This window comes from Diplotaxodon limnothrissa, linkage group LG8 (assembly GCF_057381915.1).
Source record: "Diplotaxodon limnothrissa isolate DT_005_m linkage group LG8, D_limnothrissa_male_GT1.1, whole genome shotgun sequence".
NCBI lineage: Eukaryota > Metazoa > Chordata > Actinopteri > Cichliformes > Cichlidae > Diplotaxodon > Diplotaxodon limnothrissa.
Window position 1 is genome coordinate 19030718 of NC_140603.1, and position 17547 is coordinate 19048264.

Sequence of the window (17547 nt, forward strand, 5' to 3'; positions counted from 1 at the left end):
GCCAAACCGATTTACTCAGGAACAAATAAAATACTGAAAAAAGCCAAACAATAACATTTAAGTTATCTAAGTGACTTATATATATGTTTAACCTGACTAGCGAAAGACGGCGGTGGGTTTGAAAACGATTTGCCGGGAGTCCGGTGTTCTCACGGCTCTAGTTAGCCTTGCCCCCGCCTAGCTAACGAGCTAGTGGGTAACAGACGTCTCCGAAAACGTCGGAGCGCTTTTGAAAATATGTGGTGTCTTGATAAACTGAGCAGATATTTGAGGTTTACACAGCTACATTCTCGCCTGAAAATATGTTAAACGTTTATTTTGTGACCCAGAAAGAATAATAAGAGTAAAGTTAAAACTAACTAGCTGCCGCCATTGTTGACAACTGCGCTGGGCTGCGCTATGAATTCTGGGACACAGCTTCTTCTTCTTCGGGGTTTAACGGCAGCTGGCATCCTTGGACATGCAGTGCTGCCATCTTCTGTTTCAGTCCGTTATTACACTCTTAAATCCTACTACTCATTCCTGCGTCCTTTGTGATCTTACAAAGCTTCAAACGATGCGTCGACTATTAAATTAGTCGTCGACGATTTTAATAGTCGACATAATCGTGACTAGTCGACTAATCGTGGCAGCCCTAGTGTCAATCAATATCAACACAACAGTCCCCAGACATGCAATATTGCAAACTTTAGAGTAGAAAGAGTGAAATACCACGACAACTACTACATTTAACCTTTTTTTATACAGATAGTCCCACTGAGATTCAATGTCTTATTTACAAGAGAGTTCTGTTTCAGACACGCATAATAAAATAATAATAAATAAACTGATAAAATCAAACTATTCCAGAAGTGGAAAACTTTGTTGATTGCATAACATGCCTCTAACACCTTAATTAGGCCCAACTTTCAATTTGTCTTATTCCTTTAAACACCTATAAATAAGCAACAGATTTACTAAGGAAACAAAATTACTGTGTGGCAGAAAGCAGTGGAAAATTCTGTAGGCATTCTGACAATGCACACGTTTTTTAATCAAATGCAGCCAGTTCATTTCAGCCATCATCATCAGTGCAGTTCACAAAGATCAGTGCAAAAGCAGGTCACAAATTACTACATCTGATGAGGTTACAAGTAAACAACTCACAATAACAGTACTCAGCTGAATAACTTCAACACAGTTGTAGTTATTACACACAGGTCCACTGTATAAACCTACATATATCTGCCTATTACACCCAACCTGTTGGATGTGTAGAATAAAACCTTAAAACATAATCTGCAATCAGATCCTGGGCGAGTTTTGGTGAATGAACTTACTGTTGATGTGTCACGTGAATAAATGTGTGAGTTGTTTTAAGTCTTAAAGCATTTGTTAAAGTCAAAGAAAGGAATCTTACTCATAGTCAGCTATGGGCAACTAAAAGGGGGTAAATGAAAGTGATGTTGCAGAGCTCTGTGTGTATGCACTCGTAAATAAAGATGCTGCTAAATACAGACAGAGCAAACACAGAGGCTTTTGTACTTTCTGAAGTTTTCATTATAGACCGCTCTCTGTAGAAAAGTGAACTGAAACCTGAAACATTGCGAACGACTCTGCTCGCTGTAAAAAAGTAACTTTGCTGCTTGTAATATAACCATGGATTAAATGCTTCTTGCATGCGGGAACTATTCTCCATCCCTCCACTTTACTTTCTGCTCTGTTAAAATACCAGAACATTGGAGCGTCCACACAGGTAGCAACCACGAACAGGATAAAAGGTGGACTTGATGACTGCTACATCATCCACTGGTTTCTGAAATTTCGTTCTAAAGCGAGATTAGCATTTTAAAACACATAAGAGCTGTACAAAGTAAACATTGAGGTGGCTTCTAGGTTAAAAAAAACAAAAGTCCAGCAGAAGGCGATTGCTGTGATTGCCATCTCTGGTCCTACTGAAGTCTATGAGAAAACAGGTTACCGTCTCAACCTCTGTAACCACTTTCCTGTTGAGTTTATGGGCTCATTCACACATTTTTGGGTTATATTGAACAAAATATTGAAAATGAGAAAATTATTTCTATTTTTAAAATCTTGGTCGCACCATGTTTTTAACTCGGGTTTTTCCTGAGTTACAAAACCAGATACTCACTGGGTAAAAACTTGTCCGTCACAAGTAAGGAGCCAATGAGCGTACAGTTTCAGTCAGACCTGCCTTTCTCGCCACATCCGTTATTATTGTAGCCAACATGGTGATGACAGAAACGCTCATCTCGAGGGTTCAAAACAGGATTTCAGACACCAATAAGCGACGTGGCAGTAGCTACATCCATCTTTTATACTTTCTGTGGAAACTAAAGCAAAGCTTTGATAAAGCACTAACAGCACTGAGCTATCAACCTGTGCTAATCATCATTATTACACAAATAAAATCAATTATATTAATATCAGTATTAGTGTTTTTGATATAATTAGTTAAGAAATATGGAAAACATAACATATATTCCCATATATAATATAAGGCAAAACTTCTTGAAGCTCTCAATTAGGGCTGGGCCATATCATACCGTTCACGGTAATACTGTTATAATGTTGGGCAACGATAATATGGGTAAAACACGCGTGTGCAGTGCCTTTGTTTTCATACACACATGGCAGAAAAAGCATGGCAGCGATGCAGAATGAGAAGGGCGAAAGCGGATCGTTGAATGAAATGGATGAACCAGAATTGGTTTGTAAAAATGCTCCAACTTCAGTGGTGTGGGACTGGTTTGGCTTTCGTCCGTCAGATACACAACAAAGCACTATTTTTGGTAGAGCATGCTAGCGGGCCGTCGTTATTACCGTGTTTTTTGGAAAATATGGCACACTTTTTCTGAAAATCGACAGTGCCCCTTATAATCCCGTGTGCCTTATGTATGAATTCTGGTTGTGTTTACTGACCTCGAAACGATTTTATGTGGAACACGGCCCTTGAAAATCTGTCAAATGTTTCAGTACGACTTTGCTAAGCTACGAAGCCACACCGCTTGATGGATTGTCGGAGCATTACGGCTACCGTAGGCAGGAGCCTCGCGGAGTGATACGTACTGTGCTTCAACATAATTTTACCGTATTGTGTGTGTATAACCTCTTTTTAAATTTTGCGGATATTATACATGGTCATGCTGAGGATATGTCGGCCAATTTCCACTGGAAATGCCTTTTGGTTAAACTGTCAGCAAGGATTTGCATTTGCACTGTTAAATTTCTGTATAACTTTAAAGCACATAAAACAGCTGCTTGTTTAAGTGAAAATACATTGATGGGGGTTTTTGCTCCAATAAAGTTGTGGAGTTGTAAAGTATTTTGTCTAGTGTCAATTATATCGTCAGTTATATCGTTATCGCAAATGTTTTCAAATGTATATCGTGATAAATATCTTTGGTCATATCGCCCTGCCTCAGTCACAATAAGCCCCAGCTGTACTATAAAAACACTCCCCAGCCGGCCTGTTTGGTGTCATCTCAGCTAATTATTGCTCATTTTACTCATCAGGCCAGTGTCATATTTTCACCAAAAACAGCAGACCACTCATCCCAACAATGAAAAACACAGAAAGAATGCCGGGATACTCCTTTATTATGTTCCCTCAGTTTCAAATACCAAAACAACAACACATTTAACATGTCTAATAATCAACATGCTGGTCGTTTCTTCCCCCCGACTTTGTAAAAGAATAACGCACTTCAAGATGTCAGTGACTCATCCTGACTCACAACACAGAGAGCTGAGGATTATTTTTCCTGGATCTGAATGAAAGAAAAATAAAACAAGAGTGAAAAAACAAAGTCGCGTCAGGGGGGGGAAAGGCATGTCCGGAGAAAATACATTTCCACCAAAAAGACAGGAGACCTGTGCTGGATGGTAACAGATTACATTTTAACTTTAGAAAATACCCACAACAAAACCCACAGAAAGCTAGAAGCCATCGACACGTGTTCTTTTTATTATGCGTTCATTAATGATATTGACTGTAACGTGTTAGGCGTTAACCCAAAGCAATAAAATGCCTCTTTGTAAAGTACAAGGGCCATTTCACAGAGTGGAAGATCCTCACTGAAGACCTCATCTTTCCATTATGATTTATGAGGTCTTGATAAGCACTTGGACTTGCATTAAAGCTTAATATCAGGTTTATATACATCTTCACAGTAAACACAACAGTACATAATGATTATTTCAGGGAGAATGAAACAGCTTCATTGGGACTAGCGTGTGTCACTTGGCACCGTCCTGTAGAAAGTAACAGGATTACGACAGACAGCTAAGTCAACAGCTGACACACACACACACACACACACAGTGTAAACATACACACACTTCACAGCTGACACGTCGCACAATGAACCTACTGTCTGACCTAGGACATGGCCCTGAAACGTCTTCACCTTTTAGTAAACTCTGTCTGTCTGCATATGTTTAAGAAAAATAGATTAACACAATTTAATTCTTTATGGTTTTTTCCGTTTGTTTCATTTTTTTAAGAGAAATGTCAGTAATATAACTAAAAGTAATATTGAGCATGTCGGAGACAAAATTTGATTTGTAAATAACGCACTGAGGTATGTGGCGTTTAGAATAGAGGATGAAGGACGCATGTTTTTATCTGTTCCAGAGGCGCGCTTCCTCCCGGTTATGACTTACTGGGAGAAAAAAATGAGCGTTGGTCGATTTACAACCATCAAGCTAACAACAAGCTCTTAATGAGCTAAACCTCAAAACTCAAGACAAGATTAATGCTGTCTTTTGGATTAAAGCTGTGGCATCCACTCACTAATAAAAACCAGCATTTGCTGTTGTCTAGAGTTCGGAAAAGCCATAACTGAAAATGATTGCATGTTTTTTCATTCTGGAGATCAAACAGTGAGTTGATTGTTCAGGAACCAATCAGCAAAGGAATCACTAATGAGAACAAAACTGTGTAGCTGCAGCTGTTACGCTCCATAACTGCTTTTTAACGACGCGACAGGAGTTCAGCGCGTTCTTACAACTACATCAGTTCATCCGTCTTTGCCACTGCTGCGTGGCATCTCGAGTTTTTCCCTGCACACAGGTATCCTCCAGCTGAAGCAGTGACTCAGTGTGAGACCACAGTGGAGGAAGTGGGATCTGCTGACTGCCTGTATCTTTTATTTGAACGAACTCTGATGCCAACAATAAAGCCGCTGCCTCATTATCTACGTGCCTTCCAGGACAGGGCTTGCACTGACGCGTGACCTCTGTGCCATTCATCCTATTCAGACATATTAAAGTGGCAGGCTGGCACGTGCCTGTGCAACCCACAAACGCACACTAACGCACTGTTAGAATCCTCTGGAGTTGGCTGGGCGTCTTTTCATTGAGTTTGTTTACCGGGGACTCTGGCTGTGCAGCAGTGCAGCGTGCTTCCATCCAGAATGCTGAGTCCAGCGAAACACATTCACCCCGAAACAGCATAATCAAAGCAGGTGGACTGTTCTAGATATTTAAAAAAAGAAATACTGGGACATCTGCTGTCTCGCTTTTGGCCATCTGGTCTTTCAGCACATAGGATGGAGGGAGAGAAAGAGATGGCCTGACAGTTGTCAACACAAGTCATGTGGTTTTATGGCCATGTGTTTATAGAGTGAATGGCTCTCAGGCCTCCTGTGGGGTGATGACATGACCAATTGAGATATCAGTGGAGTTTTATTTTAAACAAACAAAGACCGGAAGCAGAGCGTAAACATGGGATTATTTAGTTTACGATATTATAATGATTGATGGTCTAATCTATGTTATATTCCATGTCTGCTTTATAAAATATCAGTCATAAAAATGTCTGAAAAATTTAAAAAAAAATGTCAAAGTACAAAAATATAATGTTTGCTGATTGTTTTTCTAGCAGTCAACTTATGCACATGCATGCATAAAAAGCAGCTCGCATTGCTCTAAACAACAAATAAAAAGGGCACAGAAGAAATAGGAGCGCAGCCTTGCTTTACAATGCATTTCATCCAGATGAGGCAGCACTTCCATGGCCTCAGCCAGCTGCATGTAGAGAACACATCTGGCGAGCTGATTCAAATGACCGCAGATGCCAAATTCTTGTTTAAATATTTGGCGGACCCATGTTGCTCTACTCAGACATGTGAGCAGGCCCCAGTGACTACACAGAGAAAAACGGCAAAAGCATCCAAACCTACTAGACAGCATGTTAACATGCCAACTTTGCATATCAGTACAAACAATTTCTACAGTAGAAAAAAAACTCTTCCTTTTACTTCTAATCATACTCAAGTTAAGTGTAAAGGGTGAAGTAATATACAAGGCATCATGTAACGTAAGTATTTTGGACACATAAATACAAGAACAGAATGATAATGGTAACAATATGACAGAGCCAACTAGATTTTCACTAGTCTAATACAGAGGCCTAGATACTGGTTGGCAACCACTGTCAAAAAATGTATATTCCGTGATGCAAGGAGGTATATGCTGTGCACAGAAACATCTTGTAATCTTGCTTTGATCATTAGATCGCAGCGGTCACCATTAGCTTGCACGGAAAGCACCAAAAAAAGCAAACATTATGCCTCACTGTTACCACCAACACATTTCTAAAGGTGCAACTTTTACTTTGAAGGCAAATATTCAAAGATTCCAGTTTGAGTCGCACTTTCTCAAGTTTAAATACTGCTCGGCTACTAGTTCACGAGTGTTTGCTGACAAGTCAGTGTTTGCCATGCAAACTACAGGCAGCTGTGGCAACGACTGCTAACGACTGTCAGTAACCTACACCGGCCACTCATGGTTGGTGATTAATCGTTAACAGATGTTTGGAGGGTATCTCCGATACCGACGTAATGTTCAGGAAGAAGAAAGTCACTAAGCTATTTCTGAAAATGTAACAAACTGATTTAAACTGAAAATGCCTTTAAACTATAATTATTGGAATTAACCATCATGGTGTCACCAACTTGTTTTTAGAAAACAAATGTGATTAGATTGAAACTAGTCATTGAGACCTTGAAATAATTAGGGAAGGTGTCTCCCGAGGTATAGAATTAAGTGAGTATGTCATAGGTCCCCCCTGGCCTTTAAAACAAATGCAGGCACTTCTCCACCTCCTGAAGCCATGTCATTATTTTATAGATCTTCTGCAGTTTACTCCTGGAGACCTGTGCATTATGCTGTTTATCTTAAACATATCATATCTGTCTGAGGACTGTAAAATTACAGTATTACGCAAAAATATCCTCTGGTTAGCAAAACATACTGCAATACAAAGCAGCTCTTACTTGCTTTCTTTCCTAACAGTTAACTGGGTCATGGTAAGACAAGCCCATCTATGGTGCTTTTCATATCAGTCATCTTCCACACCTATGTTTTCCAGCAGTGCAGCCAACCCAGTCTTGTTTATAAATCCTCTAGATACCAAAATCTTCTGCAGTCAATTATTTTGGACACAATGACAATTAGTATTTCACTTATTTACTTGATTTCAAATGCCCATTATGGGGCTGGTAAGGTTAAAGCTATGAGGAAAGTTCAAGTAACATTGCAAGTGTTGCTGCTGAATGTAGGGAAAAACCCTGGGTGGAAACACTCTTTTTTGGCTCATCCATAGAGCCAGATCCACCTCCGCCTCCACATTTTCATTGAGTTTGCTTTCCTGCATCTCTGCAGCTTGGCCAGCGCACAAACATTCCACAAGGGAATGCAGTTATTTTTCAGACTCCACTTCATCCTGACTACTTTTTTCTTTCCTCCCATGACTCACTCCACTCACATAGTTGTCCTTCCATTCCTTTCTAAAGCCTACACGTGTTGAATATCAATGGCTTGCATGACACACACACACACACACACACACACACAGGGTGGAACTGTTCGTTTGCATAAACATTTCCACACTGAGCAGCACAGCTCAGACGACTGCACTCAGAGAGCCGAGGCCTCGTTGTCATAGATACAAGAGATGTGTTTGGATGGCAGAGGGTTTTTCCTGAGAGGACCCCAGAGGTACCTGAGGATATGCCGCACCCTTAAAACATGGATGACTCCTAATAGCTTGCATATGAGCTGTTACATAACATGTCTTTCCTCAGGGATCAAACCATGACGTGCCAGCAGAAAAATTATAAATTCATGGAGGGTGAAACCTTTCACATGTTCTCTCCAAACTTTTACACAATTCGGGGTGAACTGAGGACACTGCGAGAGACTTCCAAGATGGCGATTTCTAGCCTTCTTTAACGCGTTTTCCTTACGGGGCTTGATGTTTGTTAATTATATCTTGGGATAACTTTTACTGGGACTGGCCTGGAATCATCTGGGCACAAAACTGAAATACCAGCCTTGTAGGAATTTGGCACAAATTCTGCCAAAAACACTGAAGCGTGAACCACACCTATCTTTAAATCACTGTGCAATGACAAGAAGATATTTGAGAAAAATGAACATGGTTGCATGAAACAGGATGTAAAAGCTCAACAAAGCTAACGATGAGTCATAGAAAGAAAAAGTACAAGATGTAGCTTTACTCAGAAGTAAAGTAAAGGTCTATAATTGTAATGTCTGCCAGCTATCAAACTGAGCAAATCACTCAGCCTTGGTGAAGTTTTGAGTTTCTTTTGTTTAGTCTATCACATTACAAGTAAGAAAAACTTCTGTCAGTCTCTCCGCCTCGGTGACCGTCCCAACTTGTCTGTTAGATTTAAGCTTTTTTGTCAACAATGTGTCTTATTGTGCCAACATAACTGGCTCGTATGAACACGAGCGGGCCTTAATTTACTTAGTTCCCTCTTCCAAAACATGCATGCTTAAGTTCTTCCTTTGGACACTTCACTTTTTTTTTTTTTACCGGTACATCAAGTCCAAAATAACTAACCGTTCTCATCATTAAGCCAACCAAACCAAAACTGTGCTGCCAACAAAGACTGCGAGCGATGCTGTCATTGTTAAGGTGTGGGAAATACCTTGTCTTGGAAGTGATGGAATACTTTGTAATCGGAAGAAAAAATGGAATTCCCCATGCTTTCTTAAGTTACTTTTACTTTTGCTACTTGTCCTTCGGGATACTGTGCAGCAGCTGTTGAGTGCATTTTATTGTTTGTAACAATCATAATAATGTATAACATTTGTGCTGCGTGTAATACAAGCAAACTGAGTCAAACATCTCAGGTTTCTTTGCTGATATAGGATCGTGCTGCCAGTATTAATAATTTAGTGTGCAGGAAGTTTCTGTGCATCCAAAATTGTGACTGGATGGTAAACACAAAAAGAGGGCAAGATAACAGAAACAGATACCTAAAATTTCATTAAAGCTAGTAACTTTTTGATTTCAGTTGGATTACAATGTTTGACAGATGTGTGTCACTGCCAAAGCAGTGCGATTGCTAACCATGAGGGTATAATACAGAAACTGAAGCAAAGACTACAGATACTCTGACTGACTGCCAGTCGATGGTGTGAGTCTACATGTGCACATGACTTTACTACTGTGTTAAAAATGTCAAAGGTGCAAAACCGAAATAACATAACCATTTTTGTTGCTTATGCTCATGCAGATATGGAGCAGAATAAAACCACAAACACCAAAGATGGCGATAAACGAAGATTCAAACATCACCAACCCAGCAGAGCGAATCCATGTTGATAAGTTAGTCTGCACGGTCAAAGTAAATACATACATTGTCCTGCAAGAGACATGCAGAAATAAATGGTGCACAAGAGGGAACTAGTTAATCTATCACTCTACCCATTAACTCACTGTAAAAGCATGCACATCAGGAAATAGACACATTAAAATTGAAAGTACAGTTACGCTCTTGTAAACACTCTTTGCTTATTCATAAATGTAAATATTCTGTTTGTTAAGCAGTTAGTGGGATGTATATGTACAGAACTGATCTCCAATGACAAACCCACCATGGGGCCCAAAGAGTGTATAAAAGTTGATACAACCTCCGACCCTAAAGTCAATGTGAAAGTGCCAGGAGTGACCAGTTGAGGCGACTCTTCTGGTTGCAAAATGAAGTCAGTTTGTATACAAATCTGTCACGAACCTCCTTATGATCTCAGTAAACACTCTCCTAATGAGTTCATGATCTCAATTACCAATTTAACTCAACATGAGGCTCTATTCGTACATTATGCTGTAGGTTGTAGCTACCCTGTAAAGAACGGGTCATGTCCGTATCAGCACGCAGTGTCTTCAGTTTCTCATCCAGATCCAACTCTTTACTTGTTCACTATTTAGTTGTACACAAAATGCTAAGGAGCCGCTTGCTTAGTTTTTCTTTACTTTCAACTTTCTTCTTCACAAGGGGTCGCCATAGAAGAAGCGCCATGTGTTTTTACACCAGCTTCCCCACCTGATGCAATCTCCAGGAATTAGGTGAATGTGTTAACCATCACACTATTGGGCTCTCTTTATTTCGGTAAGGTTTGTAAAAAAAATGAACAGATTAGCTACGCATTTGCAACAATATTGATACAAACAGTGCCATCCTCAAGTATCACGGGTGCAGATAGGCAGGCACACAGCCCCTCCCCTCACTAGCAGCTGAACACATGAACAATTCACAGCACTAAACAGCTCTTTCTGGGGTACTTCGAAAGGTCAGTAAAGCTCTGTTTCAAAAACACTTGGGTATTTTACTGTAACTTGGCTGTTGCACAGGTTAACACCAGCTGTTTAACCATTAGCAATTACCCAATAGCCACATTAGCCATCTGTTAGTATTATACAAAACTGACTAGCAGCTATGTATAATAATAAAACAATAATGTAAATGTTGGAGACAGGCAGCAATCAAACCTCAACACTCCTACCTATCAGTAACGTCTACAGACAGCATTAATTTACCAAAAACAAAAAATGTTTGTGTTGAAAATATGTTACGTTTCTTTTGAAGTCCAGAAAAATCTACCAGCTAGAATTTAGCATCTAGACAGAAACAGCAGCAGCCTACTTTACCAACTCTATTTGAGTAACGTCAACAAAAAACATGGTGCCAAGTCACAAGAAACACAGCACTACCTCAAACCAGATAAAAAATATTCTCACACTTTACACTTAACGTTACTATATATTATTTTTCCATTACATCAGACAACTAAAAAGTGTGCTATGATGTTACTGGGGTTTTTTTTGTTTACGACCTTAATTTTTTGTTCTCAGTTTACCCTGTTATCATCTTGAAAACAGTACTGAGAATCAAGTGTTTTCCTGTGAAGGAAAGCTTTTGTTACAGAAAAAGCTATTGTTTAGTGGACTATTGTTATTCTGTCTGCAGAGAAAGTGGCAGAGAAAGCTACATGTTCATGGTAAATTACTAGGATGGTAATAAACGATGACCAGATCGGTTTCCTTTTTAAATATAACCCTAAAACACCTCATTTATGTGAAATAACAATATCATATTTTTTGTTAACTTGAAAACTGGTATCATGACTGGTCCACCATATACAGCACTGTTTGTCTCGCGCTCAGATCTGATTATTTCTAAGTTATCAAACTTTTATCCACAAAGATATCTGCAAAGTTACATTATTGCCATTATATACATATCGATAAATGACCAATATCGCTAATCTCGGAAGTATGTGATGTAACATTGAAGATCCCGTGCACTTACGTCAGACCACAATGTCGCCTGCGGTTCTCGTTTTGAGGACATCTGTTTACAAAATCACAATGTGTGTGATGACTTCATTGAAAGATCAAGAAGAAATCCCCCTTCACTTTAACGCTAGTCAAGAGTTGGGGGGTAAATCACTAATGCTATATCCTCTGAGGTGATGGAAACACGGTTGTGTGTGTGTGTGTGTGGCTGTGTGTGTGTGCTGATCTCGCTCACATGGCATAACAACTGACAGCGACGACCACAGGTGACAGACAGACAGCGGGGGGATTATTTAGTCTGCAGCACCTGTGTTTACTGCCATCACTCATTCAGCTCACGTCAGTAGTCCGCTGGAGTAATAGCTGCGTATTAACACACCGTAGGACGTGTCTGCGGACTGTCATGTATGGGGTACACCCCAAAAGTGCCGCTATTAGAGCGCACACTTCAATGAACAAATTGTAAAAGTCTCAGGTCTAGTAGAGAAAAAACTGATGTCGTGGCTATAGACAAAAAACCGCGTATTTCTATGTAACTGAACCCCGGTGCTTATAAACTTCGACTGGCACCGTGTAGCAGTCAACGTTTGACTTTCAATGCGCTTTGCTTACCTTTTGGGACCAGGCCGTTAGATCCACTCAGACTAGATACCCAACTTCTCGAGCCTGGTGATGTGGTGCGGTGTTGGCGGAGTTGCCCTTCTCCACGACACCGCAACTTTTTAACAGCTACGCGTCCCACAGCCTCGGAGCTGTGCGCCGAGTCATTATTTCCTAGAAGAGCTGTGTGGTTTTGTTTGCGAAAGGCATTAAAACATGTTGACACGCAAGAAGCGGTCCGGCTGTGGTCCTCTGCGGGTGTCGATGTAATCAGCTGTCATCACATTAGCCACGAGAAGAGCCGAGCTGCTCTGCGCCTCTCCTCTCCATGCTTACACACTTTCAACGCCACCCACTTTTCCCGAACAGACCCGCGGCTGGCTCGGCTGATGCCTGACTGAAAAGATTTGAGCAACCTGGCTACTTTTACTCTAGCTTTATATGAAGTTTTTCAAAAGTAGTGTTAGAAGAGTATGTATGTGTGCACTGTTATTTATTCAAAAATGAATAGATTAGTATATACGTGATAACTACTGGGGCCTGTTTCAGTGCAGAAGCCCATTAGCTTACGTTATGCTATCGCATACACATCTTGATATTTTTACTCCTAAAATCAGCTAAAGTAGCTTGGCATGACTCATATTTCAAATATTTATAATTTAGCAGCCCCTAGGTTAATCCACTGTATAAAGCAACCTTAGAAACTTGGCTTAAAATGGTGCTTTTAGGCCAAGTTTCTTGTGATTGGTTACTCTTCCAAAACAGAAGGTTTAAACAGTACATGGGTGCAGCTGGTTATTCGCTGTCTTTGACATCATATAGGAGAAAAAAATTGCAGGAAACTCAATGTTTGAGGAGCCTGAATATTCTAACTTCATGATCCGAAATTTGGGGCCTTTTTATCATTTGCATCCAGTATTGTATTTTATTACTCTCTATATGTCTCTAGATCACTGAAAATTACTTCGACCTGGGCCATTTTTACATATGACACATTATTATTAGACAAGAACAGAGAGCATCCAGTTTTGTTCTGTTTTTTCAGTTATCAGTCAACTGGCTGATTACAGTTTTTCAAATGTAATCCACTAGAGTGGCTCTCTAAATTTTAAAATCTTTAATTCTGTTTAATTTCAGGGTCTTCTTGGACTAGCATAGTCAATATTTTTGTAAACCATGTATCCAAACGTTAGAATTTGCTGCTTAACCTAGTCATTTTAATCAGCTTTAATAATACAGTCACATGTTGCTTGTAGAAGCCCTTTGAGAGACAGAACAAACCCGTTTACAAGCAGGGAATAAATATATACCAATGCTTTCTCGGTTCTTCAGTCTCATTTCACCACAGGTCAGCACTCGTTTGTACTGTGACGTTGACCCAAACCAAAAAAAAAAAAGTGTTCACAGCAGTTTTAGGAAGTAACATCATCCCCAAGTTTGGAACTTGTGAGTTTCCGTCTTTCTTTATTTGGTGACCGCACAAGTCATTTGACTGAAATTAATCCTGACTGTTGAGATTTTTTTCTTTAATGTGGTAAGTGTTTTGGGACTAGAAGTAAATGTAAAGAAGAAGAATTTAGTTTAATACAGCTTTCTGACACCCAGCAGGAAGGTGTCACTAGTATCCTCTTATGTGGCTGTCTTCTCAAACTGCAGCTCTTTCATTTGGAGTCATTAGGACGCTGAAATCTTTTTTTAGAGACAGAAAATCATAGTGGCCGCATGAGCAATTATATGTTGGGTAGATCTTTTCGCAGCCATGGTGTTGTGGTGTGAAATCAGTTTTTGCTGCCTCTGCAGTAATAACAGCTTCCTCATATGTGATCTTGTATATGCAGAACAATGGGAGGAAACAGTCAGTTGGATGCTTTAGCTTTGAGCAGAGGACACGGAAAAGGAAAAGATACAGGACCGGACACACTGTCGCCTACATTGAAATGGACTTAAACCAGCATAAACAGAAATGCTTACAGTTTTTGTTTATGCTGGTTTATTAAAAAGCACTATCACTGTGTTGGAACCCCTTTTGTGATCAGCATTGCTTTCATTTTTCATGGCAAAGATTCAACAAAATGTTTTGGAAAATTCTTCAGAGATTTTGGTTCATATTGATGTGATAGCATCACACGGTTGCTGTATGTGTGTCGGCTGCACATCCATGATGTGAATCTCCCATACACCACATCCCAAATGTGCTCTTTTGGCCTGAGATCTGGTGAGTACGCTGAACTCACTTTCTTCTTGCCATATTTTGTTTCTTGTCTTATTCAAGAAACCAGTTTGATCATACAGGAATGGACATCATCATCAACAATACTCAGGTGGACTGTGTTGTTTAAACAATGCTCATTTGGTGCTAATGGATCCAAAGCATACCAGAAAAATATCCCCAACACCATTACACCACTACCAGCAGCCTAAACTGTTGATACAAGACAGGATGGATCCATGCTTCCATGATGTTTACCTCAAGAATCATCACGTCAGACCAACTGTGGTGAGAAAATTTGCATCTTATCCTCATTGTCCTGTTCTTAGCCCACAGGAGTGGATGCCTATAGTTTTCTGCTGCTGTAGGCCATCTGGCCTTCTGCAAACCTTCTTTTGTAATGACTTGTAATTTGAGTTACTGTTGCCTTTCTATCAGGTCAAAGCAGTCTGGCCATAGTCCTCTGACATTAAATTAAATTCAACTTTTTAAAATCCAGTTTTATTTATATAATGCCAAATCCCAACAACAGTTGCCTCAAGGCACTTTATATTGTAAGGTAAAGACCCTATGATAAGACAAAGAAAATGGAGAAAAACAAAGAAAACCCCTATGACCCCCAGGAGCAAGTGCTTTGGTGACAGTGGGAAGAAAAAACTCCCTTTTAACAGGAAGAAACCTCCAGCAGAACCAGGCTCAGGGAGGGGCAGCCATCTGCTGCGACCAGTTGGGGGTGAGCAGATGAAAATAGGACAAAGGCATGCTGTGGAAGAGAGCCAGAGATGAATAATAACTAATAATTTAATGCAGAGAAGTGTATACAGACATAGTGAGTAAAAAAGGTGACTGAAGAAGAAACACTCAATGCATCATGGGAATGCAGCAGCCTACACCTATCGCAGCATAACTAAGGAAGGACAGGGTCACCTGATCCAACCATAACTATATGCAAGCCTAATCTTAAAGAGTGTCTGTCTGCTGAATCCAAACTAGAAGCTGATTCCACAAAAGATGGCCTGAAAGCTGAAGGCTCTGCCTCCCATTGTACTTTTAAACACTCTCGGAACCACAAGTAAGCCTGCAGTCTGAAAGTGAAGAGCTCTAATGGGGTGATACCGTACTATCATGTCATTAAGATAAGATAGCATCTGACTATTCAAGACCTTGTATGTGAGGAACAGGATTTTAAATTAAATTCTGAATTTAACAGGAAGCCAATATGAGAGAAAAGCTTTCTGTCTTTTAATCTCTGTCAGTACTCTGTTAAATCACCTTTCAGCTGGTTGTGCTATCTACATGCATAAATGCACAGAGTTGCTGCCATGTGATTAGCTGATGGATTGACTGTCTCCATCATCCTGACTCATTGAATGTGGATAAATCAGTGTGGGAGATGCCTGGACTGCTGGTGGGCTTCATTGACGCCACATTTAACCAGTCTACACAAGTGCAACCCCACGTGCACGCACACAAATGCATACTACAGCTGGGAACACTCCAGATCATTAACCACTTATGAATCGCCAGCTTTGTTTCTTTTCACAGTAGCCACTTTCATCCAAGGGCAAAATGTGGGTCTATTGTTGTCTTTCAATATTTTCCTGCCAGTTAAGCGTCACTACAATGGTTTGTGTGAAGAGAATACACTGGCTGTCACACAATCATCCGATTGTGTTGCCTCTGAGAAACATGAGCTATGGTGGTTGACTGGCCAAAAGAAAAGTTATTGTAGTTACCAGACTGATCCCTGAACTGATGGCAGTAAGGATGAATTAATGACTATTATGATTCAATTTTACCATAACAAAAGCTTTAATGTCACATGATAACGTCACATGATAATCTCAAGCAGGCAATAGTCATTTTTTGACTTCAGGATTATTGTGCAGTCGTGTGATGCCAGCACCATTTCATTTTTCTCTCTTCAGAAAATAAAAAGGGGAAATATCTGTTTTTTATTAAAACAATTAAAACAACACTCTTATTGAAGTTGGGTGATGAAATTTAACACATCAACTAAATCTACAAAGAACAGAAGAGATCAGAAGTTAAACACAAAGAAACACACGGATATGTGCGATTCTCTGTGCATTATCACTTACAAAATTTGTTGCTGAATTACAGTAATCTACTGTTTTTACTTTGTATTTAACTATTTATGGATTTCCTCATGTGTTTCTGTGGAAAGTCGGGGTCATAAATTCACAGAATGCCTGGTGAAGTACGCTTTCCCTCTTTCCTGTTTGTCAGAGAGAGGCTGTTGTGCTTGTTATGGAAATGACACAGAAAGGCAGATATCTGGAGCAGATAGATACACACACACACACACACACACACACACACACACACACACACACACACACTGAAAAGGTCAATTGTTAACAGCAAAAAAGAATTGAAGGTGAATTTTAGGCCCGCATAATAGATCCAGAGAAGCTGTCGAACCATAAATCATAAATCATACATAGTTTCACTTTAGTTTCAACCTGCCTGAGGGAAACCTGTTGAAAGAGCAGGTTTGAGACTCCAGTTTGAAAAACACGTTTAGAGGTTTGTTCTCTGGTCAACAAAACATATCATAAAATTACACAACAATTTTTTGCCTACAAAATGGTATCATGAAATATGATGTCAGTGACGTTTATGTTTCCACCTAACGGGATCCTTTGCTGCCATCTGCAGGAAGTCGAGGCTCAGTCTTGTGACTTTAGCTTGTTGTGTATCATTTGTTTGAAGCACCACACTGATCAGCAGTTTGTTCATGTGTCTCAAATAGACAAACTTCAGTGAGTTATTATAGGACCAAATAAATAACAACAAGTCAGCACTATGATATGGCTCTACAACTATCAAAAACTAGTGTCTGAGAGCATCCTGCTGCCATACAAAAGGAAATTGTAACAACATTACATCACAGACATCTCAAATGTACTTATAACAGTGTTGTAATCTGTATGAAGATAAAACCCAAACATCTAAGCCACTAACTCTAAAGTGAGGGGATTTAACTTTTTGCCACGGTCCACATAAAGGCAGGAATAATTTTAGGTTATTCTTATTATTAAGTTATTCTGAGGGACCATCATTACCCTGTAAGGAAACATTACTGTGCTGAGGGGATCGGTGT

General features: G+C 39.8%; 1 protein-coding gene across 1 annotated transcript in view; it reads right to left on the reverse strand.

The window, feature by feature from the left end:
- dnmbp (dynamin binding protein) overlaps nucleotides 1–12528 on the reverse strand; it is a 48768-nt gene extending 36240 nt beyond the window's left edge. The window contains exon 1 of the mRNA XM_085361428.1: nucleotides 12224–12528. The gene's annotated coding sequence lies outside the window, so the exon portion shown is untranslated. The remainder of the gene's footprint in view (nucleotides 1–12223) is intronic.
- Nucleotides 12529–17547: the final 5019 nt, after the last annotated feature.